General features: G+C 35.8%; 1 long non-coding RNA gene across 3 annotated transcripts; it reads left to right on the top strand.

Moving 5' to 3' along the window:
- The first annotated feature begins 10,025 nt into the window (after positions 1-10,025).
- Positions 10,026-18,020, top strand: LOC110899609. Of its 3 annotated transcripts, none has more exons than XR_004884043.1 (8): positions 10,026-10,160; positions 10,256-10,320; positions 10,628-10,704; positions 10,801-10,839; positions 10,933-11,017; positions 11,107-11,173; positions 11,644-11,852; positions 17,586-18,020. It is a non-coding gene; the product is annotated as an uncharacterized LOC110899609 (long non-coding RNA). The 3 variants fall into 3 exon arrangements; XR_004884042.1 differs by having other exon boundaries at positions 10,251-10,320; XR_004884041.1 differs by having other exon boundaries at positions 10,229-10,320.
- The last annotated feature ends 398 nt before the right edge of the window (positions 18,021-18,418 follow it).

Raw genomic sequence — 18,418 nt, 5'->3', positions numbered from 1 at the left:
TGATTAACCCATTGGGTTGTCCGGACATGGTATCATTAACCCCCAATTATATCGATTATCAAGTAAACGGATTAAACCATATTCTTACACTTTTGCGCAATCACAGGCGACTTACTTATGTAATAACCGTCCCAAGAGGCATATTTGCCATCCCAAGTTTACAATAAAATAAGTAAAGGGTATTTACCTTTTTGCTAGCTTCCAATCAACAAGACTATATTTGGCAAAAAGCCGCAAGTCTAAGTATTATTGACTCAAGTCCGATTATCTGGAGGATACTATAGTCTGGAATGAAAAGATTTATTATCTGTTAGAATTTATATGGGTCAAAGGTAGTTCCTTTAGTTATGACCCGATATTTAAGAATAGGTTCGCTAGATTAAGCGTATACCGAATAGAATGTGGTTTAAACCCAACAAGTACGAGGACTTGTATAATATGGGTAAACAAAGCATATTCTGGATTTTGAGATTAAAACGATAAGGTTAAACCCCTTTTCGGTAAACTTATGTAAACTAGTTACGTAAGTCTAACCATACGCGTATAAGCGATAATGGGTAACCGGATGAGTCATGAACAAGTTCCATATGCCAATATACTTTAAACAAGTTATAATATCATTATGATATCAACTTGTATGCCCGTTAAGGTTTTAAAATCAAACAATGCCTCGTAAGGGCGTTTTGGTCATTTAGCGACGTATAAAAGAGACTTGCGTATAATCTGATGTTACGACCATAAACATTCTGCGAAAACACTTTATTTATGATATAATCCATTCTCCGATCTATGTCATATTAACCGATTCACCATCAGTAGGATATCAAACATATGTGCGTTTTATAGTTTAAGACCAAACTATGCTCCGTAGGGGCATTTTGGTAATGTCACACATAGTTTTGAAAGCTAATTTTGGAATCTGAGTTTATATCATGTACCTACTGTAAAAATATTTGAAAAGATTTATAAAATCAGTAGGTAACAAGTCTTGGTTGGTAGTTATGGTTTGAAACCATACTGGGCACCGAAACGACGTTAAAATCGTTAAATGACGATATATCCGATGTTTAAGGAAAAACAATGTTATTACCAGGTTTATATGATACCAACATGTTAATTAATATAACATATCAATGGTCAAAAGGTTTTGTACGAAAATTATGCTTTAAAACCATTTTAGGTGCAAAAAGGGCGTTATCGTCATTTAAGGACATAATTCAAGAACGTATGAGTAAACTCAGTTTGTAAACTGAATAGACATCCCACATTATCCTAATTATGATATTACATCAGTAGGTAATGAGTTTGGTATGAAAAATTATGCTTAAAACCGATCTATGCACATAAAGGGCATTTTGGTCAATTTAAAGCATAATTTACGATATCATATGCAAACTCGGTTTATGATCAGATTTGTAACATCAAAATATGTTAAACATGTTAACATATCAGTACCTAAATCATTTGCAAGCTTATTTGTGTCTAAAACCTTATTTTTGCTAAAAAGGGCATAAAGGTTAAAGTATGGCATAAATACGGAAACTTGCATAAAACTCAGATTACTAATATGAACTTGTAATATAACCTTATAGGGTTATGCTACATCATATTACGATCATATCGGAACCTTAAATCAGTAGCATACTAGTCTAATTCGGTTTATAACCAAAAGTCAACGTAGAAGTCAAACTACGCGACTTTCGGTTGCAAACTGACCCTAAATCTGGAATCGACGAGCCGAACATGTATACACATGTTCTAATAATTATTACCGAGTTGTTTAAGTGATAAAACATATTTTAGAACACTTCTAAACTCATATCGCAATTATTTTAAAAATTGACCCGTTGACTTTTTAAAGTGATATTATGTTTACTCGTCAGTTGACCAAGCAAACGTGATTCTTAGGAGGTGCCCTTTTGAGGGATTAACACCTACCTAATTACGATCACGTAGCCATGTTCGTTGCGAACAATGGCTTGACCGTTTAAGGTCTAACTAAAAGTCATAGCGTTATTACGATAACGTTTGACTTTTGGCTTTAAAGCCTATAAAACAGAAACTAGCCACGGAAGGAACACTTACAAGTGTCCCAAGGACTGAAGAGAACTCAATGGTGTGCTCCTAATGCTTAGGAGCTCCCAATGTGAGAAGTTAGAAGATTTTTAGGAAATGAGCAAGTTTCATAATGAACATGTTCACCTATTTATAGTTTTTGAGGTTGAACCAGATCTTTCCAGGTGTTTTGAGGGCTCTTAGGAGGATGACAAGTGCCCCCATACATGTACAAAACAAGTAGCAAGCCCATAGAACTGATTTGGAGGTTTTAACTTGCTTGGAGTGGCCACCAAGCATAAATTTCGAACTGGTGAGGGTATGGCTACCCACGACGGGATAAGCCTCAGCCCTTCATGGGCCGCTGCGGCCTTAAATAAGTTTCCAAAGTTGGCAGTTTTAGTCCTTATGCTCTAAAACTCAATATAACTTTCACAATTTGCACTTTTAACCCCTCAAGACCAATTTTAGGCATACTCGGGAGTATAACCGAACATTATGAAGCACCCAGTTCATTAAAAGGTCACTCAGAGGTAAGAATTAACATGTTGACACTTTTAATCCTTCGATGCACAACTTTTGAATTTTATTGCAAACGGTTTCGTTTATCCAACGAGTGGCTCTATAAGAGAATACGAACACCGTATAAGGTCATTCAGAGGCTTAGTTTAAGCATGTTGACACTTTTATTCCTTGCACATTCAAAGTTTTCATTGCTTGGCAATAATAGTCACTCCTAGTCAACGTTTGACATAATTAGGATTAGGGACACGTGTCAACACATAATTGGACACAATTTATGAGGTGTTACAATATCGATCCTACCTAAAAAAGGTAACATTTGATAAAAATAAACGATGACATGTTATCAAAATATATAGAGTATAAATTGTTGATTTAGGGGCTACATCCCCTAATTATAGATATAAGGTTCACAACAATTAGATCACTTAGACCGTTTAATGCGGATACATCCCCTACACCACACTTACAACAAACTCAAGATTCTAATGCAAGTATCACATTAAAAGCATACAAAAATGAACAAAACAGTATCATAGCAAAATAATGCAACCAGATACATATACAAGCATAAATCCTCACATGTTTCCATTCACCCATGTATTTTCCATCTACTTAGCCATTTCCTTTGCAGTTAGTTATCTAAGTAGTAGCTTAGAGTTCTCGTCAATTTCTCGAATGAAATATTATGAATCAAGTTTCACTTATCTCTCTATTTTTCTTCTGTTCTTTCTACTTTCTCGAAACACCGATTTGGTTCATATCACAAACCTCACGCAAATGTTCTTCCTCCTTTATTCCTACAGCAGCAACAAGGATTTGAATTTTTATTACCTTTATGCTTGAATCTGCTTCTTTAGCTGATCTCTCCTAACTGTTAAGAATTCAACAGAGGCCTGCTCCCTCCGTGAATTCTGTCATTTCATAAGAAAAGAAACCACAACAGTATGGTAGATGGGGGAGTTAATTGAGGATTGATGATGAAGACGGGATGAGGAGATGATGAAGGTGGCAGATGGGTTGGAGGATTGGCAGGGGTTGTCACGACCCCCGACCACACCTTGGACATGAGCCACAAGTAGTCAAGTGGTACCAGTGGTTATTTAAAAAAAACATTGCAGTGGAAATGTTCATCAGGACCGTGAGTTAGGAAAAATATTAGAGTTTTGAAACACCGGATTTTATTTATTAAATAGATCGGACTAAACCCATGTTTTATAAAGGTAGCTTTAGTATGGGATGAATAACATTTCTTGATTTATTTTAATTGATAAAATAAGCCACTTCTTTAAGCCCGTCGGTGTCGTATCATAGTCTTATTCCGATCTACTGTAATCACCTGAAACCCGTTTTAAAAACATTTGGTCAGCAGGAGATAATGGTGAGTTCATTCATTTTTGTACAAAAAGACATTTGTTATAATTCACAGTATTAAAAGCGATTACAATTGCCCATATCTTATAATTACCTGGTCCAGTTGTCACTCGACCGGATCTGTGACTGTGGTCGTACTACTATTGGGTCCTGTCACCCAATCGTGACGAGTATCACGATTTAGGTGCGCCCGCCTAAAGGTGATAAAACAGCAGTAACGTATACAAAACCCCACTTACCGCCAGTAGTTACAGATTTGCAAAGACTTAATCACTGTAATTATAACTGGAAAATAATTTAAGTTTAAGCAAAACTGTTTGATAAAAAGAGAATGACTCACAAACGGTGAGAAAAGAGAGTGGACTCACCTTGTAGGTCTTATAGTCTTATTTTAATAGGCCTCCCGATTCTAAATCTTCTGATAATTAGGCAGCTACTTTAGAGTTCCGAATCTTTTGATGATTATACATCTTGTTTGATTGTAAGTGTATAGTTTGGAGTTTTCTGATAGTTAAACACTTAGTTTAACAGAGTGGAATACGATTAGTGTAAAACCATATCAAAGCTAACGATGGTCACGAGATCAGAACCTTAACGAAATTCACAAAGTATAGTTTTATTTAGACAACACTTTGGCATTCGCGATCGGACAGAATATCGCATCAGTGATTATTGGTTAGAATACCAACGTATAGAGAGAAGAATAGAAGGAATGAGCAAAGAAAAATGAATCTTAAGCTTCCTATGTAACACCCCGTGTTTTCGAATGTCAAAGTCAAAGTCAAAGTCCAAGTCAACTTTGACTTTCTTTGACTGTAGATAGTCGATTTCGTGTCTTAGTTGTATTATGTGGAGTAAGTGTTGTAATCAGCAAGAATCGAAGTAATCGAACGTGTTTTAATGCGAACCGATCTACGACTATGAATGACAGGAAGTAACAATGCGATAAAGTTAACCTAATCAGTAATCAAACCGATCTAACAATCATTCGAACTCGAGACTCGAATTATGCGAATTTGGTATTATTAAACGTGTGTGTGTACCTTACGTGTTACTTGTGCGTGCTACTTTATGTTTGGTGTGGTATTCAAGCAATCAAATCGAAAATCGAATCGAAACTCGAAAGGCAATCAAACTCAATCGAACCGGCATCGAAACATGAAATATAGATGCTTGTATGTAGATATAGTCCCAACTACTGAAGGTAATTTGACTAGGAACCATATCGTATTCGTATCATCGTCCATCGAAATCGAAACGTCGAAAATCGTCGCAAAATACTCAAAGTGCGTGGCGGATCGAACTGGAAGCATCCTGATCGAACAGGCCAGTCGATCGGCTAGCACCTTGCCAGCCGATCGAGCAGCCCACTTGATCGGATCTCCCAGCCGATCGGCTGACACTTTCCTCTTTTGGAAGCCTATAAATAGGGCTGTCATTGTCATACTTTCCACTTTTGGAAAGCTCTGACCGAACCAGCTATCTTCTTCACCTTTTCTTAGATTTCTCTCAATCCCGGTAAGTTTTCACTCTAATTCTTATACGATCTTGATCATTACTTGATTCTACACCTTTCTATCTTTCAAAACTTAGATTCTAACCGTGAAATCACCAAGATCTAAGTGTTCTTGGGTGATGTCATCATGGTGTTCTTGAAGAACATCATGTTTTGGCCTCATTCCACTATGATTAGCTTAGATCTAACCGATTTCCACATAAACAAGTTAAGATCCACCAGAGATCTAAACATTTTCATGATATGAAGGATTGAAAGAAGGATTTCCAACTTTCTTTCAACTCTTTTACACTCAATGCCTTCAAACCGGTAGAAACGGAGCTTGAACCGACTAACCAATCATTCAAATGGTTGGGAGGGTTCAAGATTCGGGTCTATAAACAAGGTTCACCGATAACGGTTAAACTCTAAACCGGCATTCCAAACCGTTCAACCGGCCGGACTTGGGTGATTCCTGTTCGAGCCAAGGGAACAGGTGGGAACGAAGGTTATCATAGTTCAACACGTTGTCAAGAGACCTTGAAAGAATAACAAATAAGCAAACAACCAGGTGTTAGACGAAAGGCCGACCAGATCAGAAATGCTGGCCGAACGGCTAGGCTGTCAAACAGCCCAGCCGATCGGATACGCCAGCCGACCGACCGGGCCAGCCGATCGGCTAGCACATTGCCCCACATCCGAACTTTTGAAGAATAGTATTGACGAAGTAATGATCAATCGAATGAGTCACTCGATGGGTAAACATTACTGTTCGGATCATGAGATACTATGCTTCAACACTTAATCGTTTTCACAACTTGTTCGTAGTAGGGAATGTCAGCCGATCGAACAGACTGTCCGATCGAGTGACATTCAGTTGGGGACTAACATGAAGCTCCTAGCCGATCGAGTAGGCTAGCTGATTGAGTGAGCTAGCCGATCGAACGAACCGTTCGATCGAACAACTCGAAAAGGTAGGAACACTTTAGTGTTCTCAAATACTGCAACAAAAACTTCCAAAGCTCAAATCCTCTAACACAAACACACCAGAGGAAGAAACAATCCACTCGAATAGTCCAGCCGATCGAGCCAGTCGGCCGATCGAACAGGACTGTCCAATCGGTTATACCAGCCTATCGAACGGGCCTTCCGATCGAACCTGCCGTTCGATCGACCAGCCCATTTGATCCATCCATACTTGTTTACTTTTCCGCGTCACTTATCGTTATGCTATCGAACTATTCAGGCTAATCTTACTCTCAGCGCTCCCTTCAATCCACAATCAATCACTGTGAGTATACTCGATCTCTTTTTGCTTTAGCACTTTTGGGTGTTACATACGTTACTTATCAAATCACAATCAAACACAAACTATTTGAACGCTGACCGAATTGCATGTGCTATTTGATTAAATGAATGCTGTTTATTATGTTTACACGTGGAGTGCTATCTACCTGCCTTAGCAACATAGTACTATAGTTTGGACTCAGCACCCGTTCACACGGGGGTTGTTAAGGACAAATACTTGCATGGATTACGGTGGTAATCATGTATTGCGAACCGTCTCGGACGGTCAACCCGCAGTCGTTGGTACCGATGGTCCCATGTCGATAATTAACATGCATCGTTTTCCTCTGTGTACGTGCCTGGTTATGCGTAAACTATTCGAACTCTATATGCTATTATCAAACTTGTGTGCTCACCTTTACATTTTATGTATTGACATTATTTTAACGTGTGTGACAGGTAATTAGGATGCTTACTTACTAGGAAAGCGAGGCAATAATAAAGCTTTAGAGCCCATCTAGCAGTTGTAGGTCGTAGCCCACCTAGGGGTCTCTAGAGGTGAATAAACTATAGCCATGGAGCCGTTGGAGTTGTTCGATCAAGCATCTATGGCATTAGTTGTCAGTAGATCTTGTCCGGACGAGTCTTAATGACTCTGGGCAGTACTTTTAAACATTTGGTTTGTAATAAATTGAATCTGAGTTGTCGAAACAGTACTATTTGTTTAGTTGTATTCTATGATAACTTGTTTATTTATTTGGGATACGGTATGGGACGTATCACTTAACTGAATTTGTTAATAATAGTTGTTGTGTAAACTTCGGGACAATCTGTTTCGCTCAGTGCCACGCCCCGATGATTCCGCCATCGGTTGGGGTGTGACATCCTATTTATAGGTAAGAAACATGAAATTTCAAGGAAGTTTCCTATATACTTTCTAGGAAATTACATATACTTTTCTAGAAAGTTACCTATACATTTTCTAGGAAGCTTCATATATACTTGTTTAGGAAGTTTCATATACCTCTTTCCTGGATACTTCCTACCCATATATATCCTCCTTACACCTTCCTTGCACCTTCTTTTGATATTATCTACCGCATATATACTTTGTTGTTTAACTAATTAATTTATTTTAACCGTTTTAATTAAGTAACTTTCTTAGCTGATTAATTAATTAACTAACTTAACTGTTTAACTGATTAATTTATTTAACTGGTTATTTAAGTAACTTACTTAATTGGTTAATTAAGTGACTTGCTTAATTGATTAATAACTTACTTAATTGTTTAATTTACTTATCCAATTAATTAATTAACTTAATTAGCTAACTAATTAACTTACTTGGCTTGCTTAACTGCTAAGTTTCCTTTCCTGTTGAGTTTCCTTAGCCATTAAGTTTACTTAATCGCTAAGTATTCTAGTTTAGCAACCCCCTGGTTATGAGTTCTAATTTCTAGATACAATGGAACTCGTATTAGTGTATTAACTCAACTCAACTTTAACGATAATCACGAGATCGAAACCCTCACAACGAATGACAAAGTATAGCCAGATATTGGCAGCACTTAAACATCCATTGGATCGGTTTTAATCGATCGGATACAGTATCGTACCAGTGATTAGAGTTATTACCTTAATAACGAGCAGAGTTTCGGGTTTAGGGGGTATAATACCCGAGTATTATATGTTTAGAGAAAAAGAAAGAATTTGAGCGATTTTGAACGGAGGCATCGTTCTTCTTTTATAGGTTGGACATAGGGCAGCTCGTGCCCCGCGAGGCCTCTTTGGTCACACTCTCGCGACCCGCGAGGGATTAGATTAGGGTGTAGGGTTGATGGGTCAATAAGTAGGCTTGACACGTGTGTGACACGTAGCGTAACACGTGTCTGGATTGAGATGAGTCTCCCGCGCCCCGCGAGAGATCTCTCTTAGTGGGTCGCAGCCCGCGACATCATAAAATTTCATTTTTATTTATTTTTCATTAATAATAATGTTATACGGGTTCGGTTCTTTGATTACGGAGCGTTTTAGCGCGTTTTTGAGGGTTGTTACAGGGGTTTAATGGGAAATTTGTCCCGAAAGGACTTTTGGGTTTGGAGAGGTTAGAATTTCTTACTTTCAAAAACTCTTTTATCAAGCTTAAGTTAAAAGTGATACTAAAAGTCATTATGCATTTGTCAAACATTATCTTTTAACTTATTAACTTTTAAGAAGTCATTAGGTTAAAAGTTGGTGCAAAATAAGAAATCCCAAACATCCACTTATTATAAAAAATGCTAGCTACTGATATTTAATTTGTAAATAATAAGTAAGAACCTAGTGGTTTTAAATAATGAGTATGGTTATTATATAAACTAGGGTGTCACACCCGCGCTTCGCGGCGGGCGACCCGATTTTTGATCCGATACAAAAGTATGTCGACACGTGTCTTACATCGACTGGAAAACTCGATTAGAAAAGTATTTAGAAACTTCATACCAATTACCAAGCAGAAAAAAGACTGTGGCGGCGAACGACAACTACGAACGGCAGTGAGAGTGGCAACGAACAATGGTGACCGGTGTGATTTCTTGGTCGGGGGTAAATGACAGCAGCGAACGATGGTGAGCGAGGCGACGAACGATGGTTAGCACGACGTTGAATAGTGGTTAGTGTGGCGTTGAAGAGTGGGTTTTTCCCGGGAAGAGTTGTGGTTTTTAGGCTTTTTTTCTGAAGTCAGATTATGAAAGAGAGGAGGAGAGAGTCAAGTAGAGTTCTTGTTTGTACAACAGGCTTCATGAGTTGTAAGTAACCGACATAGCCTTAGTTTCATGACCACATTAGAGCTTGTTGCACTTGATATTTTAAAACCGGTTTTTAAACTATATCAGGGAGGGCTCAAAAATGATTTAACCAATAGTACTAGGTTGTACAGGGCGGTAATACCGAATTGACTAGTTAGCCCCTATCTATACTTTCTATAAAAGGAGAAATCCCAATGACACGAGAAAAGCTGATGTGTCAGCCAGAGAGGCTATCCAACAATGTTTTTCTTATGTCATTATTACATCATAAAGCTTAATATTAAAGGACTTTAAAATTCAAAACACTGGCCCACATTTAACTTTCAAAGGTCTGCCCACATACAAAAGAGCAAAGGTCTGCCCAGATTCAAAAGGGTAAAGGTCTGCCCACATACAAAGGACAAAGGTCTGCCCATATTCAAAATTCAAAATCTTGGCTCCATATTCAAAATTCAAACCATATACGTATTAAAAGTTCTTTTTAATCTCTCTGAGCTTATCATCTCTCAACTTTCTCTTTCTAAAACTCACTCTCTCTTTCTAAAAGTCACTTTCTTTATCTCAAATCCAAACCACCATCTCATCTCTCAACGATTTACTTCTATAAGCCTTCTCCTCTTCCACCGATTTCGATCTGACAGGTACACAATTCCGATTTATTGATTGCTTCCATCTTCATTTTGCACTTACAATTTGCTTTGTAATTTAGGGTTTTTGAAATTGATTTACAGTACAGAGGAGAAGAAAACGGATAATGAGAAGATGCATGCCTTACAAAAACTTATTCCAGATTCATATAAGGTTATGCTTATAGTCACAATCTTTTGATCGTTTCAGACGTTTCTTACAAGATTATGATTTAGGGCTTTTTTAATGTTTTTTTACTGGATTCGTAAGTGGACGATTGGGGGTTTAAAGGTGGTTGTGTTGTATTTCACGTTAGGGCATAAATAATTTGTTATTTGGTAATATAGAGTATCAATTTTAATAATTATAGTCTTTTGATTTTAACTTCTGCTGATTTTAATAGAAAGCATAGCAATAGCAATGTGTTAAACGCGGGTGGTATCTGTATAAAGGTGTTTAATGTAACTTTGATGCAAAGCAGGTGTTGGTTTAGAGAAGCCAAACGCGTGTGCGTTTAATACTACACAGTTTGATAACATTCTTAAAAAGTTGAAAGTAGTAAGTTCTTTTTGTCTCTCTCATCATAAGAGCTGCTTATTTCTCATCTTTTTCGTGGGTTTTATCGTTATCTTTTTTTTGTGTAAAATTTGACAGCAAGCAGCAGAAATTAAAAATGACAAAGGTAGACTTAAGGTAACTGTTCCATAGTTTAAACACAAAATGGTGATGTGGCATTTATTAATTTATGATTTTTGTTTTTTTTCCTCTTTGTTTAACATCTTAAAGCTACTGGAGAGGACGGTGACCAAAAAACAAATCCGGACAAGGACCGCAGTGAAACAGCTATCAAGTCTACACGTCCTCAAGGAAGGTCCGTCGTCTTGCACAAATTGAGTTTAATTTTTTATTATCGTGATATATAAGTATTGATTAGATGGAGTTTTATTCGTTTGCTACCAGATACAAGAGATTGGAGAGAAGAAAACTTGTCGACACATATTCCACCAAGGATCATGAAGAAATTCTTGTATGTTTTTCTATTTTGAGTTATATCTTGTGGTTTTTCTAATGTTTATGCTTTATAAATTTGGATACTAAAGAGTTGACTGGAGACAAGCATGACGGTAATGCATTCTAAATGTTCAGTTTACCTCTCTTGCTACCTTGCAATATTTGTAACAAGTTGTTAATGATGTGACATACACTAATAGCTTGAGACATTAGGTCAAGTAAACTAGTTGATTTAGGCTTTTAATCGTTATTTGCTTCCTTAAAGTTTAAATACATTTCTTTCTCTTTGATTAATATTTTGTACTCTTTTATGATCTTCAAATGATGCCATACCTATGTGATAACAAGGAGAATCCTTGTGAAACATACATTGTAAAAGCCACTAAGCAAGAGAAAGACTCAAACTCTCAAAGTATATCAATTATGGATGATTGTTGATATAATAAATGTTTAAGCGAACTTAGATTAGGTTATTGTTCTTTTAAGACAGCGAGGCGCACATTAGCAAGAACATAGCAAAGACAGTGAGGTGGCTGAAAAAACTGATGAGACTGGCCGGACATCTCAAAGACATTTCTTTACCCATAAATATTATTTCTTCAACTACAAACAAACTCACATATAATTTGCAACCGATCGATCGATCATTCATCTCTCTCTCATGGAGTCTGCAGCTGTCATGCGCTCTTTTAATTGTAAGTTCCCTTGTATCCTCTCTAATCTGTTCATGTGATCTTAGATCTTCTTTTATAAATTAATAATCAAATACTATAATTAAGACTGTTGGAGCACATACAGATCGAGTTAACTGTTACATCATGCGTTTTTTAACTAATTCAGCTATATTTGGTACAAATGCCTCAGTTATTACTGTTCTTCTCTCGATGATTTAGCTATAAAACCTAGGCATCATTATGTGTAATTAGGGTTTAAATAATGAATAACTCTGTGTGTGTTTGTGTGTGTGGGTGGGTGTGGTAGTTAGCACTTGGCAGCCTTAAACCTGGTTTATTAGTTGGTATATATATATATATATATATATATATATATATATATAGTGGAAGGTTCAAATGAGAAGAATTTTTTTGTAAGAAGAAAAAAGAAGAAGTTTCAACCAATAAAAATGTTTTATTTTACTTCATTTAATATTTGCATTCAATTTTAATATAAAGGTATATTGGTAAACTTACATAAATCATTAATTTGTATTCTTCCCCTTTAATAACTAACTAAACTAAATTTGTAACTCCTTTTCAAAATACATACTTATTACAAATTAAAAAAAAATTAATTTAAAGTGTAGAATAAATTACTAATTGTGTAGCATAAATTACGAGTTGTGTAGGGTATATTTCGAGGTGTGTAGGATAATTTTTGGTTGTGGAGGATAAAATTCTATAATGTGTAGGGTATATGTAGAAAAAGTTTGATATGTGTAGGTTTTGTAGATTATATGTAAAATAATTAATGATTAGTTGACTAATTAATTAAAGAGAGAAAAAGTAATGATATGTGTTATAAATGACATAGTATTTTACTAATATGCCCTTTATTCTTTTTCTTCTCACATTAAATTTCTTCTCAAATGAACCTTCCCCTATATATATACATATATATATATATATATATATATATATATATATATATATATATATATATAGAGAGAGAGAGAGAGAGAGAGAAAGCCGCTAAAATAAGAACCACCTCCAGTTGTAAGAACCACGAGAACCACTCTCAACCAATTAGAATCAGCCACACAAAAGGGTAGTTTAGTCATTTACTACCAAATGTCATTTCCTAATATCTCTCCTCATTTATTATGTCTGACCACTCTCTCTCTCTCTCTCCACTTTTTCAACCTCTCTCTCTTTTAAAGTCTCTATCTTAGACTTTTGTGATTCATCTCCTCCCCAAAATTTGAAATCCCTCTCATTCTCTCCCAAAGATCCGTTCACCCACCCTCCTCCGCCCCTGTGCCGATCTCCGATCTCCGACGCCTTCCGATCTCGTTTTGAAAACCCCAAATCAACCTCCGCCAGCCACCATCTCCGGCCTCCCTTCTAGAGAATGTACGGCCAGCCACCATCTCCGGCCTCCCTTCCTCTCCGCCGTCTCCGCCGCCCCACAACTACCCTCCGCCGCTGCATCCGTCGCCAAAGATATGTTTACTCTCTGTCTTTTTATTTGAGCTTTTTTGGGGATTTTTTGTGATGACAGTTTGAGGGATGTCTTTTATGGTGATGTCATTTGATGGTTAATATGCTGCTGGCGGTGGTGTTTTGGAAGAGGTGGGCGACGGGTGTTGTGGCGTTGGCGTTTTGTTCGGTGGCGAGGCGATGGTGGGAGGTGTTTGGTCGGTGGTTGGAGGTGGTTGGTAGGTGGTGGAAGACGGTGGTGGGGATGTGGTTGGTCGGTGGCGTTTTTCTTTTGCGATTGATCGTTACTAGTTTAAATTGGAGGTGAATGATGGGTGAAGGTGGGTTTTTAATTTTGGGTGAATCTTGTTGATTCTGTTGAATTTTGGGTGAATTTTGGGTGAATGATGGGTGAATTTTATTGTTTGTTTTTTTGCTGGGTTTTGTTTATGAAATGGGTTGATGTGTTTACTACGTGACGGTTTTGCTGGGTAATCTTTATGAAATGGGTTTGACGGGTTTTTTTTGTTGGTGGGTTTTCTTTATGAAATGGTTCGATTGGTGGTATCTTCATCTTGATTGTGTTTTCTTTATGAAATGGTTCGATTGGTGGGTTTCTGTTGTGTTACAATTACACAAAATTGGTTGTTATTGTTGCTGGGTTTTCCTTTGATTTGATCTTGGGTATGTACAACAAGTTTGGTTGTATTTGTTGCTGGATTTTCCTTTGATTTTTGGGTATTCTTTATGAAATGGGTATTTGGGTGTTTTATTAGAGATGTTTTGTGTGCTTCTGTTGGTTGGCTTCGATGTTGTTTTTACAGGTGCCCGCTTGTTGCCGGTGGTGCCTGATCGAAAAGTTGTTATTTGATCGGTTGGATCTGGGTGGCGACTGATTTTACGACTGATTTTTTGATAATGCTGGTTATTTTGATGTTTACGACTGATTTTTTGATGATGTTGGTTATTTGATCGGTTGGATCTGGGTGGCGATGATGAAAAAAAACCTAGATTTTGATGACGATGGCGTGGCAAGGTCGGTGGAGGGTAGGTTTTTGAACCTGCAACCCTACTTTTGCAGCCTCTGATTATCGGAAAATCTGAGCCAAAACATCGTTTTTTTTAAGATTCCACTCGTTTTTTTTTTATTTTTGTTTGTTGGGTTTTTATATTTTTTTTGAGGCGTCGATGATGATAACAATATATCTGAGACACCTCCCGAGTTTGTGATTTCTGGGTGCGTTCGTTTTTGCGTAAAAAAATTTTTGTAAAAAAAAAATATTAAACCGTAAAATTTTTAACGTAAACCGTAAACTTTTTTAACCTAAAACGTAAAAACGTGAAGCATAAAACATAAAAAGTTGTACGTAAAATGTAAAACGTAAAAAGTTTAACGTAAACTTTTAAACGTAAAATGTGAACTTTTTAACGTAAAACGTAAAAACGTTAAACGTAAAAAGTTGGCGCGGTGATGATGCAAAAAAAAAAAACTGACGTTGGCGCGGCAAGGTTGGTGGAGGGTAGGTTTTTGAACCTGCAACCCCTCGTTCTTTTGATTTTTGTTTGTTGGTTTTTTTTATTTTTATTTTAGGCGTCGATGATGATAACAATATATCTGAGACGCTTCACCGAGTGTGCGATTTTCTGGGTGCGTTCGGTTTTGCGTAAAAACGGTTTTGTAATAAAAAAAAAGTTAAACCGTAAACTTTTACGTAAAACGTAAAACTTAAAATTTTTTACGTAAAACGGAAAACGTAAAAAGTTTTTCGTAAAACGTAAAAAGTTTTAGGTAAAACGTAAATCGTAATTTTTTTTTAGTAAAACGTAAAAAGTTTTACGTAAAACTTAAAACGTTTTTGTAAAAAAAAGTTATACCGTAAACTTTTTAACGTAAAACGTAAAAAATTTTACGTAAAACGTAAAAAAGTTTTTCGTAAAACGTTAAAAGTTTTAGGTAAAACGTAAATCGTAAATTTTTTTTAGTAAAACGTAAAAAACCGTCGCGTAAAACGTAAAAACGTAAAAACTGTTAACGTAAAAAACCAGCGCGTAAAACATAAAAAAACGTTAACGTAAAAAACCGGCGCGTAAAACATAAAAAAAAGTTAACGTAAAAAACCGGCGCGTAAAACGTAAAAAACACTAACGTAAAAAACCGGCGCGTAAAACGTAAATAACATTAATGAATAAACGGCGCGTTGAAAAACGACGCGTGAAAAAGCCGGGCTTAAAAACGGCGTGTGAAAAAGCCGGGCGAAAAAAACGGTGTTAAAAAACGGCGCGTTAAAAAACGGCGTTAAAAAAACGGCGCGTAAAAAATGGCGTTAAAAAAACGACGCGTTAAAAACGGCTCGTAAAAAAACGGCGTTAAAAAAACGGCGCGTAAAAAACGACGCTTGAAAAATGGCTCGTAAAAAACGGCGCGTTAAAAAACGGCGTTAAAAATGGCGCGTCAAAAAAAAAACATAAAACGTAAATTGTAAAAAGTATAAAAATCTTTTAAAAAATCTGAATTTAAAAATGTTTTTAATAAAGAAATTATGTTTAAAAAATAAAAGTAATTAAAAGTAATTAATGAATAGGACAAAAAGGCAATTAAATATAATATATATAAAAAGACAAAAAAAGTAATTTTACTTAAATACCCTTTTCAATTAAAATATTAAAGACATAATAAGACAAAAAATACTTAATATTATTTTTTAATACTTTTAATCTCATCCATTCATTATCTTGATCTAATGGCTAGAAAGTGGTTCACGCAGTTCTTACAACTGGAGGTGGTTTTCATTTTAGCGGTCCCGTATATATATATATATATATATATATATATATATATATATATATATATAGCCTAATGATACTTCTTTTATGTGATCATAACTGGATGTAAATTGTAAATGCTTGATGTTCGTCGAAAGAAGTTGGATATGCGATTTAGTTATCGGGCAAAACGTTGCTTGATGTTCGTCCATCTACTGCCCATATGATATTTTGACTAACAAAGAAATGACCTATTTTGACTAATAGTTGTAAGAATGTCGACTTTATTGTTGCATGCCAAAAGGGATTAAGGCACGTGTTTTTCTTGAAATAATGTGGTTTGTTGCATTTATCTTGATTTATTTTAATACAAATTATATTTAGCGTAGATCGTTAGCTGCTTGTGAGCTACGGAAGAAGAGGTACAAAACTAATTCAAATAACTTTGACTTCTGAATTTTGAAGGTTATATTTTTTAATTTCATTATTAAGATGAATCATAAGTTCGTTATCATAATACGCTTCTTATATATATATATATATATATACATATATATATTTGTTGTGAACAGATGTTAGAAAATAAAACAGTGGTTGATACATCTGTTGACCAAAGTCAACAGATGTTTGAAAACTGTTGGGTTAAAACACTGTTTCTTGGAGAAAAAGTAAAACCACTGTTTTAGGTTAAAGCAGTGTGTTGAAACCACTTTTGGGTTAAAACAGTGTTTGAAACCACTGTTGGATTAAAACGGTGGTTTGAAACCACTGTTATGTTAAAACAATGTTTTATGTAGAAAACAAATGTTTGAAACCACTGTTGTGTTAAAACAGTGGTTTGACTTTGGTCAAACAGACTTTTGAACCACTAAAAGAGTGGTTTACTCTTTTAAACAGACTTTTTCTTTTTGGTCAAATTTTCTTTTTACTCCTTTAAACATATTTTGTTATGGAATAATGAAGTTATATAAGTTGTTAATAAATCAGTAAATCCAGTATAATATATAATAAACAAGTTCATTATGTTTTATTCATTAGGTAATTACTATTATTACACTATTTACAAACATGCAATTTATTGTACAAAAGTGTTTTGGATTTAACTTATCCGATTCAGCGTGTTCCGAGTTTCGACCATACCAAAATAACATCTTTTGAGCTATTACCTGACCCTTCCGACCGACCATTTTGACAACCTTTAGAAAAAAAACTGAAACTTGGTAACACATTAACTTATACAAAAATTGAAAAAAAGTTGTTTCAGCATATGCCCAAAAATTACATGTTTTGCCAAGAACCCGTTACCCATCCTCCTCCTTTTACAACGTCTATAGATAGCATAGTTATTAGAAAAAAATCATATGTAAATCAGTTAAGGTGTTCGAGTACTGGTCAAATATGTAAAGCAGTCAAGTAACAAAGGGACCGGAATCAATGTTATGAGTCCATCACATTGATCATTGTGATTTGAATCTCTGTAACCTGATACATTTAATCTCAACCATTGATTGCATTTGTATTTTTATGCAGAACGTGACATCCTGTTGGAAAGAAGATCCAAACGCTCGGTCAAATTTCACTCAAATAATACAGATGCTACATAGTTACTTGGCTGCCAGCTCACCCCAGAACCGCGGCCCACAGCTATCCCGCCTAGGATTTTCGCTTCTCAAAATGGAGTTTTTCCCCGGACTCTCCTGGTACAAGCAGTTTAATTACAAAAACAGACGAATCAACACCAAAAGCACCCGTAGAAGACACCCACATAGGTATTTTTCTCCTGCTTTTACCGGAGTTGTTGATGGCGGAATCAGAACTTGGAACTTACAATCTTTACACAATTAAAAAGGAGCAGCAGAAGAACCAAAGTATTAGGACTTTGAAGCTATAAAAATTTCTTAGTTAATTAATTAATTATATTTTGTATCTATAATTTTGGATATATGGTTCATTTTTAAGGACTTACTGTTCTCTTTTTATTTTTTAAAAAATGATAACATGTGAAGCTTAAGCTCACGCTTCTTTGTTAAACAAGCCTTAATTTAGCCTCCAGCTATTTTTGGGATCGACTTGATTGAGTTTTTTAACAAGATCTTAAGTAGCCCATAAACTGACAAAGAGAATGGTGTAGAGAAATTGGAAGAGAGTTGTTATGGAATATAGAACAATGTGTGCTCGATTGTTATTTATTTGTTATTTAAAAGATGTTCTCTTTCTTTATAATCTATTTTTAGTTAAACCTTAAAAATGTATAGTCATTCGTCGTTTAATAAAATGTGGTGTGTAAATTTTCTAAAAAGCACCCGTGTTTGCACACGGGTTTCACTACTAGTACTTCTATAATAAGACAACTTCAACTATAG

The sequence above is a fragment of the Helianthus annuus genome, chromosome 2 (assembly GCF_002127325.2).
Source record: "Helianthus annuus cultivar XRQ/B chromosome 2, HanXRQr2.0-SUNRISE, whole genome shotgun sequence".
NCBI classification, from domain to species: Eukaryota; Viridiplantae; Streptophyta; class Magnoliopsida; order Asterales; family Asteraceae; genus Helianthus; species Helianthus annuus.
Note: the sequence above shows the minus strand (reverse complement) of the source record. Positions and strands in the feature narration are given on the sequence as shown.